Genomic DNA, 14523 nt, shown 5'->3' with positions numbered 1-14523 from the left:
GAGAGCTGCAATCCCGATGTCCAAACGCTTGAGCTCAGATGATAACAGAGACAGGTGATCATCCTCTCTTAGGGATTGGACATTCCAGGCACCCACCCGAAGGGACCGCCTCAGGTTAACCCAAGGAGACCGCCGTCTGGTGGACGACACCTCAGCACCACTCCGACACACTCTCCCGCAATCTGACCCAGGGATGTTACCCCGTGGTTTCCCTCCTATCAAAGATTAGGGGTCCCGAAGGCTTTGCCCCAATCCCGTCATCTGGTGAGCTGCCCTGCGAAGGGAAGCTGCACAGGAGGTACTCCCACGGAGTGGGTTTTCAGATTTTTTTGCGTTTTTACGTTTTGCGGAATGAAGGGTTTTACGGTGGCCGGAGTGCAAATCCTGCCACCAACCTCCTAATAAGAAGTGACCCAACTGCAGGAGGACGTCCGCAGACACAGTTGGGCACTAGATATGGATGGCTGTTGGCTCACAAGGAGCTCCTCCGCCCTTTGACAGGTTTTGTTTTTAATCCTGCTGGGTGTCCATATCCAAACACCCTCCTCACCAGAAAACCTGGTGGCGGAGACTGTTTAGTCGCCGACAACCCGACCATGGAACAGGTTAGTACAGGTTTACATGGTACCTGTAGCAGGTCACAGATTGAACCTGACCTGACTATAGTTATCAATCACATGGTATCCTTGTATCGTTTTCCATCACGTGGTATCTTTACATAGTAATCCATAACGTGGTATCCTTGTATAGTTTTCCATCACTTGGTATCCTTATGCTGTTATCCATCACATGGTATCCTGACATAGTTATAAATGACATGGTATCCTTACATAGGTATCCATCATGTGGTATCCTTGTATAGTTATCAATCTCTTGGTATCCTTAAATAGTTATCAATAGTATGGTATCCTTGTATAGTTATCAATCACATGGTATCCTTGTATAGTTATCCATCATATGGTTTCCTTCGACAGATTTCCATCACATGGTATCCTTACATAGTTATCTATCACATGGTATCCTTAAATAGTTATCCATCACATGGTATCCTTATATCGTTATCCATCACATGGTATCCTTGTATAGTTATCCATCACATGGTATCCTTGTATAGTTATCCATCACATGGTATCCTTGTATAGTTATCCATCACATGGTATCCTTGTATAGTTGTCCATCACATGGTATCCTAACATAGTTATCAATCACATGGTATCCTTGTATAGTTATCCATCACATGGTATCCTTATATAGTTATCCATCACATGGTATCCTTATATAGTTATCCATCACATGGTATCCTTGTATAGTTATCCATCACATGGTATCCTTGTATAGTTATCCATCACATGGTATCCTTATATAGTTATCCATCACATGGTATCCTTATATCGTTATCCATCACATGGTTTCCTTCGAGAGATTTCCATCACATGGCATCCTTATATAGTTATCTATCACATGGTATCCTTGTATAGTTATCCATCACATGGTATCCTTATATAGTTACCTATCACATGGTATCCTTGTATAGTTATCCATCACATGGTATCCTTGTAGAGTTATCCATCACATGGTATCCTTGTATAGTTATCCATCACATGGTATCCTTGTATAGTTATCCATCACATGGTATCCTAATATAGTTATCCATCACATGGTGTCCTTACATCGTTATCCATCACATGGTATCCTGATATAGTTATCCATCACATGGTATCCTTATATCATTATCCATCAGATGGCATCCTTACATAGTTATCCATTACATGGTATCCGTATATAGTCATCCATCACATGGTATTCTCATATAATTATTCTTCACTTGGTATCCTTATATCGTTGTCCATCACATGGTATCCTTTCTAGTTATCCATCACATGGTATCCTTGTATAGTTATCCATCACATGGTATCCTTGTATAGTTATCCATCACATGGTATCCTTGTATAGTTATCCATCACATGGTATCCTTGTATAGTTGTCCATCACATGGTATCCTAACATAGTTATCAATCACATGGTATCCTTGTATAGTTATCCATCACATGGTATCCTTATATAGTTATCCATCACATGGTATCCTTATATAGTTATCCATCACATGGTATCCTTGTATAGTTATCCATCACATGGTATCCTTATATAGTTATCCATCACATGGTATCCTTATATAGTTGTCCATCACATGGTATCCTTGTATAGTTATCCATCACATGGTATCCTTGTATAGTTATCCATCACATGGTATCCTTGTATAGTTGTCCATCACATGGTATCCTAACATAGTTATCAATCACATGGTATCCTTGTATAGTTATCCATCACATGGTATCCTTATATAGTTATCCATCACATGGTATCCTTATATAGTTATCCATCACATGGTATCCTTGTATAGTTATCCATCACATGGTATCCTTGTATAGTTATCCATCACATGGTATCCTTATATAGTTATCCATCACATGGTATCCTTATATCGTTATCCATCACATGGTTTCCTTCGAGAGATTTCCATCACATGGCATCCTTATATAGTTATCTATCACATGGTATCCTTGTATAGTTATCCATCACATGGTATCCTTATATAGTTACCTATGACATGGTATCCTTGTATAGTTATCCATCACATGGTATCCTTGTAGAGTTATCCATCACATGGTATCCTTGTATAGTTATCCATCACATGGTATCCTTGTATAGTTATCCATCACATGGTATCCTAATATAGTTATCCATCACATGGTGTCCTTACATCGTTATCCATCACATGGTATCCTGATATAGTTATCCATCACATGGTATCCTTATATCATTATCCATCAGATGGCATCCTTACATAGTTATCCATTACATGGTATCCGTATATAGTCATCCATCACATGGTATTCTCATATAATTATTCTTCACTTGGTATCCTTATATCGTTGTCCATCACATGGTATCCTTTCTAGTTATCCATCACATGGTATCCTTGTATAGTTATCCATCACATGGTATCCTTGTATAGTTATCCATCACATGGTATCCTTGTATAGTTATCCATCACATGGTATCCTTGTATAGTTGTCCATCACATGGTATCCTAACATAGTTATCAATCACATGGTATCCTTGTATAGTTATCCATCACATGGTATCCTTATATAGTTATCCATCACATGGTATCCTTATATAGTTATCCATCACATGGTATCCTTGTATAGTTATCCATCACATGGTATCCTTATATAGTTATCCATCACATGGTATCCTTATATAGTTATCCATTACATGGTATCCTTATATAGTTATCCATTAAATGGTATCCTTATATAGTTATCCATTACATGGTATCCTTATATAGTTATCCATTACATGGTATCCTTGTATAGTTATCCATCACATGGTATCCTTATATAGTTATCCATCACATGGTATCCTTATATAGTTGTCCATCACATGGTATCCTTATATAGTTATCCATTACATGGTATCCTTATATAGTTATCCATTACATGGTATCCTTATATAGTTATCCATTACATGGTATCCTTGTATAGTTATCCATCACATGGTATCCTTATATGGTTATCCATCACATGGTATCCTTATATGGTTATCCATTACATGGTATCCTTGTATAGTTATCCATCACATGGTATCCTTGTATAGTTATCCATCATGTGGTATCCTTGTATAGTTATCCATCACATGGTATCCTTATATCGTGATCCATCACATGGTATCCTTGTATAGTTATCCATCATGTGGTATCCTTGTATCGTTATCCATCACATGGTATCCTTGTATAGTTATCCATCACGTGGTATCCTTGTATAGTTATCCATCACATGGTATCTTTTCTGTAGTTATCCATCACATGGTATCCTTATATAGTTATCCATCACATGGTATCCTTATATAGTTCTCCATCACGTGGTATCCTTGTATAGTTATCCATAATATGGTATCCTTGTATTGTTATCCATCACGTGGTATCCTTATCGAGTTATCCATCACGTGGTATCCTTATATAGTTGTCCACCACGTGGTATAATATCTTGATAGTTGGCCATTGTGATGTATCCTTCGATAGCTCAGTTGGTAGAGCGGAGGACTGTAGAGATGATCATTCCAAAGACATCCTTAGGTCGCTGGTTCGAATCCGGCTCGAAGGAGTTTTTAGTTTTTTTCTCCCAATTCATCGTGACATTAAATGCATAAATTGATCAATTTAATTCGTGATGTTTATTTTCTGTGAACCTGATGGACCAATTGGCCTCCTGTGTTAAAGTTCATTGTGTGTGTATTCTTTGTCGAGCACTTCTTGTGACAGGTGGGAAAGGTAATACAGACCTTGTTAAACGCACATTCGTCCCTGAGTTGTCAAACTTGTGTTCGAATCTCGACTCAGCTGTGGACCGTCGTTCTGGTGCTTCACAGGGAGGACGATTCATCGACGTGCTGCACATTGGATGGAGGTGAAGCTTGGTGTACCGATTGTGAGAAATCGATGGTGGACATCAAAGATCCCGCAGTACCTTTCCGACAGGATGAATTGGTACATTACAAGAATATGCCGATTCGATTTTGGTTCAGATCCGGATCCAGATGTGGTCTATCAGTGGGATCCAAAACATAAACTGTTCAGCCTGTAGGAGGTAGTGCTCTTCTGACTGCCGTTCTCTTTTCTCTTGTGGCCCTGGAACCAAACAAGAAATAAAAACCAATGTCACCCCCAGGGTGACCAGTATCTTGCCAAAATGTGAACATGAGTGACTTATTTATTCGATTAAAGTTACTCAAAAAATAAGGGTTTCGTCAACCTTGATGCTTGACCTTTTTGTGACCCTGACCTTTGACCTTGACCTTTATATTTTCGTACGGTTAATGGTATCTCTCCAGGACTGTTGTACATGAAATATCAAGAGATTTTGATGAGAACTGAGGAAATAAAATTTTCATGAAAAATCCTTTTTTCGTCATGACGTCATATGATGTTTTTTCTGCAACCGTTTATCCCTCATGACGTCATAGCGTCAAACTTTTGACAGATCTGGAAAGCACTGATCAAGCGCTTTCATATGAGGTATTACTCGATATGGTATCTAAGATTTCAAAATTTGACCTTGGGGTCAAAAACTTTCGACCTCCAGCGCTAACCATGAAGGTCAAGGCCGATCGCCACCAAAAAATAATCAGCTGAGCGCCAGACCATGAACTATATTCCCATGAAGTTTGAAGACTGTCCGATCAAAATTACTCAAAAAATATGGGTTTCGTCGACTCCCCTGATTTCGACAAAGTGGCCTTGACCTTTGACCTTGACCTTGAAAATTTTATGCGCTGAAAGGGACCTCTATAGGCCTCTGATATGTGAAGTTACAAAAATTTCCAATGCCTAACCCTAACAAGCTGACTGACATATCTTGCAAAAACTTCGTTTTGGCAAGATAAATATGTATTTGTAACCACCCACACAGCTCCCACTCCCACCATCCCCCCTTTTTTTCCTCTCGAATAAGATTAATATCAAATTTCATCATCTTAAACGTATCCTGCGCATCGACAAGCCACAGGTATGGCCTTCCCATGTGTGTTGGAAACACAAAGTTTCGGATGGAATAGACCATCTCCGAACCTTCGGCTTGCCCCAGGCCCGCGTCAGCAAGAGTTGTTGTAATCCGTACTGTGGCAAATCAACTTTTTGGACGAGGTGTTCAGGAAGGTCTCCAACTGTTTGGTTGTGCAGATGCAGACCCCTTTCTCGTTGGTATGTTGGCATCCTGTACAAACATATATATATATATATATATATATATATATATATATATATATATATATATATATATATATATATATATATATATTTGTAATTGTACTCTTTTTCTGCCTCAAGTGCAACAAGTCATTGTTGGTATTATGTTTTCGGGTTGTCCGTCCATCCGAATGTACATATGTACGTTTATCCATGCAAAATTTCTCTGTTTTTTCTGCAACCGTTTATCCCTCATGCTTCCTTCCCCACCCTCTCGTGCTGCCCTCCCTCCCCTCTTGCTACATTCCCTTCCACTCCCCTTATGCTATGTTCCTCCCAAATCCCAACCCCTCTCCACCCCATGGAATCTCCGGGCAGTCTCCACATGTTGTATTAACATCCTGTTTTGATGTCCCTCATTTTGTTTAATTCTGTTTGACCACTCCTCCCCCACCCCCATTCTACACAAGTCCCACTGCCAAAGGTAAGTCGAGAAACCCTCCCCTCACGCTTACCTCCTCCCAGAGTGCATAGCGACATTTGGTTTTGGTTCGACGTCATTCTCCCCACCCCCCTACCCATCATCACTTTCCCTCCCTTCCTCGCTCCCCCTTCCTCACCCCTCCAAGATCCCCAACCCCACCTCCCTCCTTGCTCTCCCGACCTCCTTTCTCTCACCTTCCTTTCCCTCTCTCTCTCTCTCTCTCTCTCTCTCTCTCTCTCTCTCTCTCTCTCTCTCTCTCTCTCTCTCTCTCTCTCTCTCTCTCTCTCTCTCTCTCTCTCTCTGTCTCTGTCTCTGTCTCTGTCTCTGTCTCTGTCTCTGTCTCTGTCTCTGTCTCTGTCTCTGTCTCTCTGATCTCTGTCTCTGTCTCTGTCTCTCTCTCGCACTCTCTCTCTCCCTCCCACCCCCTTCCCTCACTTCCCTTCCTCCTCTCGCCATCCTCTCTCCTTCATCATCGCTCTTCCTCCCTTCCCAGCTCCCCCTTTCCTCACCCATCCTTGCTCCCCCCACCCCCTTTCTCTCTCCTCCCTCTCCTCTCTCCCACCTCCCTCTCCTCACTCCCCCGTTCCCCTCTCCTTCCCCCCTCTCCTCTTCTATTCTCTTCACTCTCTCCCTTCCCTTCCTCCTCTCTCCCTCCTCCCTCCTTTGTCCTTGCCATCCCTCACTCTCCCACCCCTCCCCCATTCCCTAATCCCCTCCCCTCCCCTTCCCCTAATCCCCACCCCTCCCCCTAGTTTAGGGGACTATTTCGGACTGATGGTTTCGTTTGAATTAAAAACAGCTTCCCCAGAGTGTAGCATTTATGAATCAAATTTGGAGTGAGCCGACCAGAAGGGTGCAAAGATCACTACATGTACGAGCATGCAGGCAGGCTTTTGTCAGGTTGATAGTCTGGGTTTTAAATGCTCCCACCTGGTGTTATATTGAACACGTAGGTTAAAAAGAAAATGTTACTGTTTGGGCACAATTTTTTCACCCTTCCCTTCCCTTCCCTTCCCTTCCTTTTCCCCTCCATCTCCTCCCTCTTCCCCCACTTTTTCTCTCCCCTCTTAGTATTCCCATTAGCAAAGTGATGGGTGGTATTTGTTGGTGAACATACAGTATATATTCACAGTGCCTTCAGAAAGTATTCTCACCCCTCGACATTTTCACATTTTGTTGTGTTCCAGGCTGAATTTAAAATGGTTCAAATTAACAAAATTTTATCACCGATCTACACAAAATACCAAATCATGACAAAGTGAAACTAGAACGGGCACTCGGTAGAGCGCATACCTTCGCTGCCGCAGCTTTTTTCCGGGCACATTTGGAAAACGTCATTTTAAAACTTCCATGACGTCACAACCGTCAGTCCGATTGACGTCAAATTTGGTGTGTAACCTCCCTGAAGGCAGTCCAACAAAATGGAATGATAAACACTGAAAAATTAAAAAGTTGAAAAATGACGTCATCTTTTGACGTCATTTTGATGCACTTCCGGGGACGTTACGTCCAATCGGGGACTACCATTCTGAAAGCTCCGTAGTTCACTGAACGTTTTAACGCTGGTTTCATGTCAATTGCTATATTAGATCTGAAGCTATGCCTACAAGTATATTTTGACCTTGAGTGTGACCTTGACCTTGACTACAGAGTTAATTGGCAAAACCTGGACATCAATAAACAGATATTTTGGTACTGATTCTAATGCCTGGATTTGGGAGACTTTGCTTTATAAATTATATAGATATTTGAATGTAAAATATCAGGACATTTTAGCCACAATTGAAAAACGTGATGTTCAAACATCAAAGACGTCATAACGGTCAGTCCGATCGAAGTCAAATTTGGTTTGTGACGTCCTTAAGGTAAGTCCTACAAAACGGTATGATCAAAACTGATGAGATCGAAAATTGAAAATTTACGTCATCATGTGACGTCATTTAGACGCACTTCCGATGAGGTTAAGTCAAATCCGACACTTCATATCCGAAAGGTATCTCGTCATGGAACAATATGGCGGTGGTTGCATGTCAATAGCTGTATTATGAAGGAAGTTATGCTCAAAAGAGTGTTTTTGACCTTTTCATGACCTTGACCTTTGACCCGATCGCTCCCAAAATCTAATCAAATCATCCTTGGATACTCACGAATCATCCCACCAAATTTCATGCAATTCGGTTCAATAGTTTCTGAGTTATGCGAATAACAAACAAACACACATATTCACAAATAAATAAATACACAGAGACCAAAACAACCTTTCGCAGAATGCGAAGGTAACTAGAGGGGGAGCACTCGGGAGAGTGCAAAACCTCCGCCGCCAATACTGCTGGGTCACTCAAGTGAACCTCATATCTTATTCATTAAATATGATGTCAACAGTGCTGACAGTTATAGTTCTTTTCTCCAACATTTTTTTTGGGGCGGGGGGGGGGGGGTTGGAAATCACTTAAAACATGCAGAAATGCAAAAAGAAGAAATCGAAGTTTTGTTGAAAAAAAAGTTGCAAACATTTTTTTTTCTCTAACAATTATTTTGGGGGGGGTGGAAATCACTTAAAACATGTAGAAATGCAAAAAAAAAAAACATTTCTCGAAGTTTTTTTTTTCTCTAAAAATTTTTTTTTGGGGGGGGGGTTGGAAATCACTCAAAACATGTAGAAATGCAAAAAAATTTCCCTTCTTTGGGGGGGGGGTAACTTTTTTGGAGGGGGGTTGGAAATCACTGAAAACATGTCGAAATGCAAAAAAAACCATTTTTTTTCTCAAACAATTTTTTGGGGGAGGGGGTTGGAAATCACTTAAAACATGTAGAAATGCAAAAAAAAAAATTTTTTTTTCTCCAACAATTTTTTTTGGGGGGGGGTGGAAATTACTTAAAACATGTAGAAATGCAAAAAAAAATTTTCTCCAACAATTTTTGGGGGGGTTGGAAATCACTTAAAACATGTAGAAATGCAAAAAAATCTATTTTTTTCTCCAACAATTTTTTTTGGGGGGGGGGAGTTGGAAATCACTTAAAACATGTAGAAATGCAAAAAAAAATTTCTCCAACAATTTTTGGGGGGGTTGGAAATCACTTAAAACATGTAGAAATGCAAAAAAAAAAAATTTCTCAATTTTTTTTTGGAGGGGGGGGGTAACAATTTTTTGAGGGGGTTGGAAATCACTTAAAACATGTAGAAATGCAAAAAAATTCTCTATTTTGGGGGAGGGGGGTAACAATTTTTTTTGGGGGGGGGGGGGGTTGGAAATCACTTAAAACATGCAGAAATGCAAAAAAAAAAATTCTCCAACAATTTTTTTTTGGGGGGGGGACCAAGTCCAAAATTTAATGGCATGATCCTTGGACCATACCTAACCCCTCCACCAAGTTTCGTCGAAATCCGTCGAGGAGTTTTTCCGTAATACTGTTCACAAACAAACAAACAAACAGAAAGGGGTGAAAACGTAACCTCCATCCATCTTCGAAGATGGCAGAGGTGAAACATATTTTTAGATGTTTTTACAAATTAATTAAAAATGAAGAGCTGAAAAGTCTTCCGTCAATCAGTGTTCAACCCCCTGAGTCAATACTTTGGAGAAGTAACTTTGGCAGCGATTACAGCTCCGAGTCTCCGTGGGTCTGTCTGTATCAGCTTTGCACATCTGGATTTGGGGATATTCTCCCATTCTTCCTTGTAGATTTGCTCCACCTCTGTCAAGTGGGATGGGGAGCGTCGGTGAAGAGCAATCTTCAACTCTTTCCACAGATTCTCAATGGGATTCGAGTTATGGGACTGTGCAAGGATACCATTCTCACATGGTATCCTTGTATAGTTATCCATCACATGGTATCCTTACATCGGCATCCATCATGTGGTATCCTTATATCGTTATCCGTCATGTGGTATCCTGATATCTTTATCCATCATGTGGTATCCTTACATAGTTATCAATCCGATGGTATCCTTATGCAGTTATCCATCACATGGTATCCTTACATCGTTATTCATCATGTGGTATCCTTGTATCATTCTCCATCAAGTGGTATTCTTACATAGTTATCAATCACATGGTATCCTTGTTTCGTTATCCAACACGTGGTATCCTTACATAGTTATCAATCGCATGGTATCCTTATATCGTTATCCATCACGTGGTATCCTTACATAGTTATTAATCACATGGCATACTTATATCGTTATCCATCACGTGGTATCCTTACATAGTTATCAATCACATGGTATCCTTGTATCGTTTTCCATCAAGTGGTATCCCTACAGAGTTATCCATCACGTGGTATCCTTGTATAGTTATCCATCACTTAGTATCCTTATGCTGTTATCCATCAGATGGTATCCTGACATAGTTATCAATGACATGGTATCGTTACATAGGTATCCATCATGTGGAACTCTTACATAGTTATCAATCACATGTTATCCTTGTATAGTAATCTATCATATGGTTTCCTTCGACACATTTCCATCACATGGTATCCTTATATAGTTATCCATCACGTGGTATCCTTACATCGGTATCCATCATGTGGTATCCTTATATAGTTATCCATCACGTGGTATCCTTGTATAGTTATCCCTCACATGGTATCCTTGTATAGTTATCCATCACATGGTATCCTTATGCAGTTATCCATCATATGGTATCCTAATATAGTTATACATCATATGGTATCCTTATATAGTTATCCATCACGTGGTATCCTTATGTAGTTATCCATCACATGGTATCCTTATATAGTTATCCATCACATGGTATCCTTGTATAGTTATCCATTACGTGGTATCCTTATATAGTTATCCATCATATGGTATCCTTATATAGTTATCCATCATATGGTATCCTTATATAGTTATCCATCACGTGGTATCCTTGTATAGTTATCCATCACATGGTATCCTTGTATAGTTATCCATCATATCGTATCCTTATGTAGTTATCCATCACGTGGTATCCTTATATAGTTATCCATTACGTGGTATCCTTATATAGTTATCCATCACATGGTATCCTTATATAGTCATCCATCACGTGGTATCGTTATATCGTTCTCCATCATATGGTATCCTTATATAGTTATCCATCACGTGGTATCCTTATCGAGTTATCCATCACGTGGTATCCTTATATAGTTGTCCATCACGTGGTATCCTTATATCGTTATCCATTACATGGTATCCTTATATCGTTATCCATCACATGGTATCGTTATATAGTTATCCATCACATGGTATCCTTTTATCGTTATCCATCACATGGTATCCTTATATCGTTATCTATCACATGGTATCGTTATATAGTTATCCATCACGTGGTATCCTTATATAGTTGTCCACCACGTGGTATAATATCTTGATAGTTGGCCATTGTGATGTATCCTTCGATAGCTCAGTTGGTAGAGCGGAGGACTGTAGAGATGATCATTCCAAAGACATCCTTAGGTCGCTGGTTCGAATCCGGCTCGAAGGAGTTTTTAGTTTTTTTCTCCCAATTCATCGTGACATTAAATGCATAAATTGATCAATTTAATTCGTGATGTTTATTTTCTGTGAACCTGATGGACCAATTGGCCTCCTGTGTTAAAGTTCATTGTGTGTGTATTCTTTGTCGAGCACTTCTTGTGACAGGTGGGAAAGGTAATACAGACCTTGTTAAACGCACATTCGTCCCTGAGTTGTCAAACTTGTGTTCGAATCTCGACTCAGCTGTGGACCGTCGTTCTGGTGCTTCACAGGGAGGACGATTCATCGACGTGCTGCACATTGGATGGAGGTGAAGCTTGGTGTACCGATTGTGAGAAATCGATGGTGGACATCAAAGATCCCGCAGTACCTTTCCGACAGGATGAATTGGTACATTACAAGAATATGCCGATTCGATTTTGGTTCAGATCCGGATCCAGATGTGGTCTATCAGTGGGATCCAAAACATAAACTGTTCAGCCTGTAGGAGGTAGTGCTCTTCTGACTGCCGTTCTCTTTTCTCTTGTGGCCCTGGAACCAAACAAGAAATATGTATTTGTAACCACCCACACAGCTCCCACTCCCACCATCCCCCCCTTTTTTTCCTCTCGAATAAGATGAATATGAAATTTCATCATCTTAAACGTATCCTGCGCATCGACAAGCCACAGGTATGGCCTTCCCATGTGTGTTGGAAACACAAAGTTTCGGATGGAATAGACCATCTCCGAACCTTCGGCTTGCCCCAGGCCCGCGTCAGCAAGAGTTGTTGTAATCCGTACTGTGGCAAATCAACTTTTTGGACGAGGTGTTCAGGAAGGTCTCCAACTGTTTGGTTGTGCAGACGCAGACCCCTTTCTCATTGGGATGTTGGCATCCTGTACATATATATATATTTGTAATTCCACACATTTTCTGCCTCAAGTGTAACAAGTCATTGTTGGTATTATGTTTTCGGGTTGTCCGTCCATCCGAATGTACATATGTACGTTTATCCATGCAAAATTTCTCTGTTTTTTCTGAATCAGTTTATCCCTCATGATGCTTTCCCCTCCTCACACTGCATCCCCACCCTCATGCTTCCTCCCCTACCCCCTCGTGCTGCCTTCTCCACCAACGAGTGCTGACTTCCACACTCCTCACCCTTCCTTCCCCACCCTCTCGTGCTGCCCTCCCTCCCCTCTTGCTACATTCCCTTCCACTCCTTGTATAGTTATCCATCACATGGTATCCTTGTATAGTTATCCATCACATGGTATCCTTGTATAGTTATCCATCACATGGTATCTTTGTATAGTTATCCATCACATGGTATCCTTGTATAGTTATCCATCACATGGTATCCTTGTATAGTTATCCATCACCTGGTATCCTTGTATAGTTATCCATCACATGGTATCCTTGTATAGTTATCCATCACATGGTATCCTTGTATAGTTATCCATCACGTGGTATAATATTTTGATAGTTTTCATTGTGATGTATCCTTTGATAGCTCAGTTGGTAGAGTGGAGGACTGTAGTGGTGATCACTCCAAAGACATCCTTTGGTTGCTGGTTTGAATCTGGCTTGAAGCAGTTTTTCGTTTTTTTCCTCCCAATTCACTGTGAAATTAAATCCATAATTTGATTAATTTAATTCGTGATGTTTATTTTCTGTGAACCTGATGGACCAATTGGCCTCCTGTGTTAAAGTTCATTGTGTGTGTATTCTTTGTCGAGCACTTCTTGTGACAGGTGGGAAAGGTCATGTCGGCTTTGTTGGTGCACACATTTGCCCCTGAGTTGTCGAGCTTGTGTTCTTGTCTCGACTCAGCTCTAAACGGTCGTTCTGGTGCTTCACAGGGAGGACGATTCATCAGTGTGCTGCACTTTGGATGGAGATGAAGCTTGGTGTACTGTTTGCTCGAAATAGATAGTGGACATCAAAGTTCCCATGGTGGCTTTCACGAAGAGGAGTCGAATTATCACCGCCATCCTGCACAAATGTCTTTCACCTTCCATGGAGCCTCAGGCCGAGTCAGCTCCATCATGAATACTTGAGGCAAAGTGGTTTCCCAGACGACCCAACAAGGTGGGATAAACTGCAGGACCCGTTGAGGTCGTCAGAGTTTCGTGACACATGAGTTGGGTTTAATAATTATGAATATGTCTCGATAAATCATTCAATTTTGAGAATAAATTGTGCGAACATCATACCCCCTCCCCACATTCTCCCTGGTCATCCTCCTATATCCTTTTTTGTTGACAGTCAAGAACAAAAGGAACTAGAAGGGCACTCGGAAGAGCGCATACCTCCACCACGTCATGCCTGATCCATGAGAACATATCGGGCCCAATACATTTTTGAAACATCATGGTCTACAGTATTATATCGTTTTTGGCCGAATCTCTCAATGGTGAAGAATCACTTATAAATTAAACAAATCTCGTATCCAGATCCGGATTCAGATCTTCACCAAAATCGACTCATTTCTTCCTTGTCGCACACCAAACTGTCCACCAAGTTTCATCCGAATCTGTCTACAACTTTTTCAGATATCGTGCAACATATTGCTCTTGGCCCAATCTCTCAATGTTGAAGAATCACTTAGTACATTCTCGCTGTCGGGTCCGGATCCAGACCTTCACCAAAATCGAATCAGTTCGTCCTTGTCACACACCGAACCTGTCCACAACTTCTTGAGATATCCTTTACACAAATAGACAAACAAACAACCTCCACCTCCGGTGGTGGAGGTAAGTATTGAGGGAGGGAAACACCAGAAGCAGAATTCAAGGACAAAATAGAGTCAGACTTTGACAAGAAAAATGTGTGGGGAGGAATGAG

The 14523-nt window shown here is 40.8% G+C and overlaps 1 long non-coding RNA gene and 2 other non-coding genes across 3 annotated transcripts in view; all 3 read left to right on the top strand.

Annotated features, from left to right (window-relative positions):
* The first annotated feature begins 4074 nt into the window (after nucleotides 1–4074).
* On the top strand, nucleotides 4075–4166 carry TRNAY-GUA (transfer RNA tyrosine (anticodon GUA)). The gene is given in 2 exon segments: nucleotides 4075–4111; nucleotides 4131–4166. It is a non-coding gene; the product is annotated as a tRNA-Tyr (tRNA).
* A 7443-nt stretch (nucleotides 4167–11609) lies between these two features.
* TRNAY-GUA (transfer RNA tyrosine (anticodon GUA)) lies at nucleotides 11610–11701 on the top strand. The gene is given in 2 exon segments: nucleotides 11610–11646; nucleotides 11666–11701. It is a non-coding gene; the product is annotated as a tRNA-Tyr (tRNA).
* Nucleotides 11702–11873: 172 nt separating this feature from the next.
* The window catches only part of LOC147034645 (uncharacterized), a 28293-nt gene continuing 25643 nt past the window's right edge, over nucleotides 11874–14523 (top strand). Inside the window, exon 1 of the long non-coding RNA XR_015060345.1 lies at nucleotides 11874–12084. This is a non-coding gene — a long non-coding RNA (uncharacterized LOC147034645). The remainder of the gene's footprint in view (nucleotides 12085–14523) is intronic.

Source organism: Eptatretus burgeri, chromosome 1 (genome assembly GCF_056783735.1).
Source record: "Eptatretus burgeri isolate ZD-2024b chromosome 1, Ebu_testis_v1, whole genome shotgun sequence".
NCBI lineage: Eukaryota > Metazoa > Chordata > Myxini > Myxiniformes > Myxinidae > Eptatretus > Eptatretus burgeri.
Note: the sequence above shows the minus strand (reverse complement) of the source record. Positions and strands in the feature narration are given on the sequence as shown.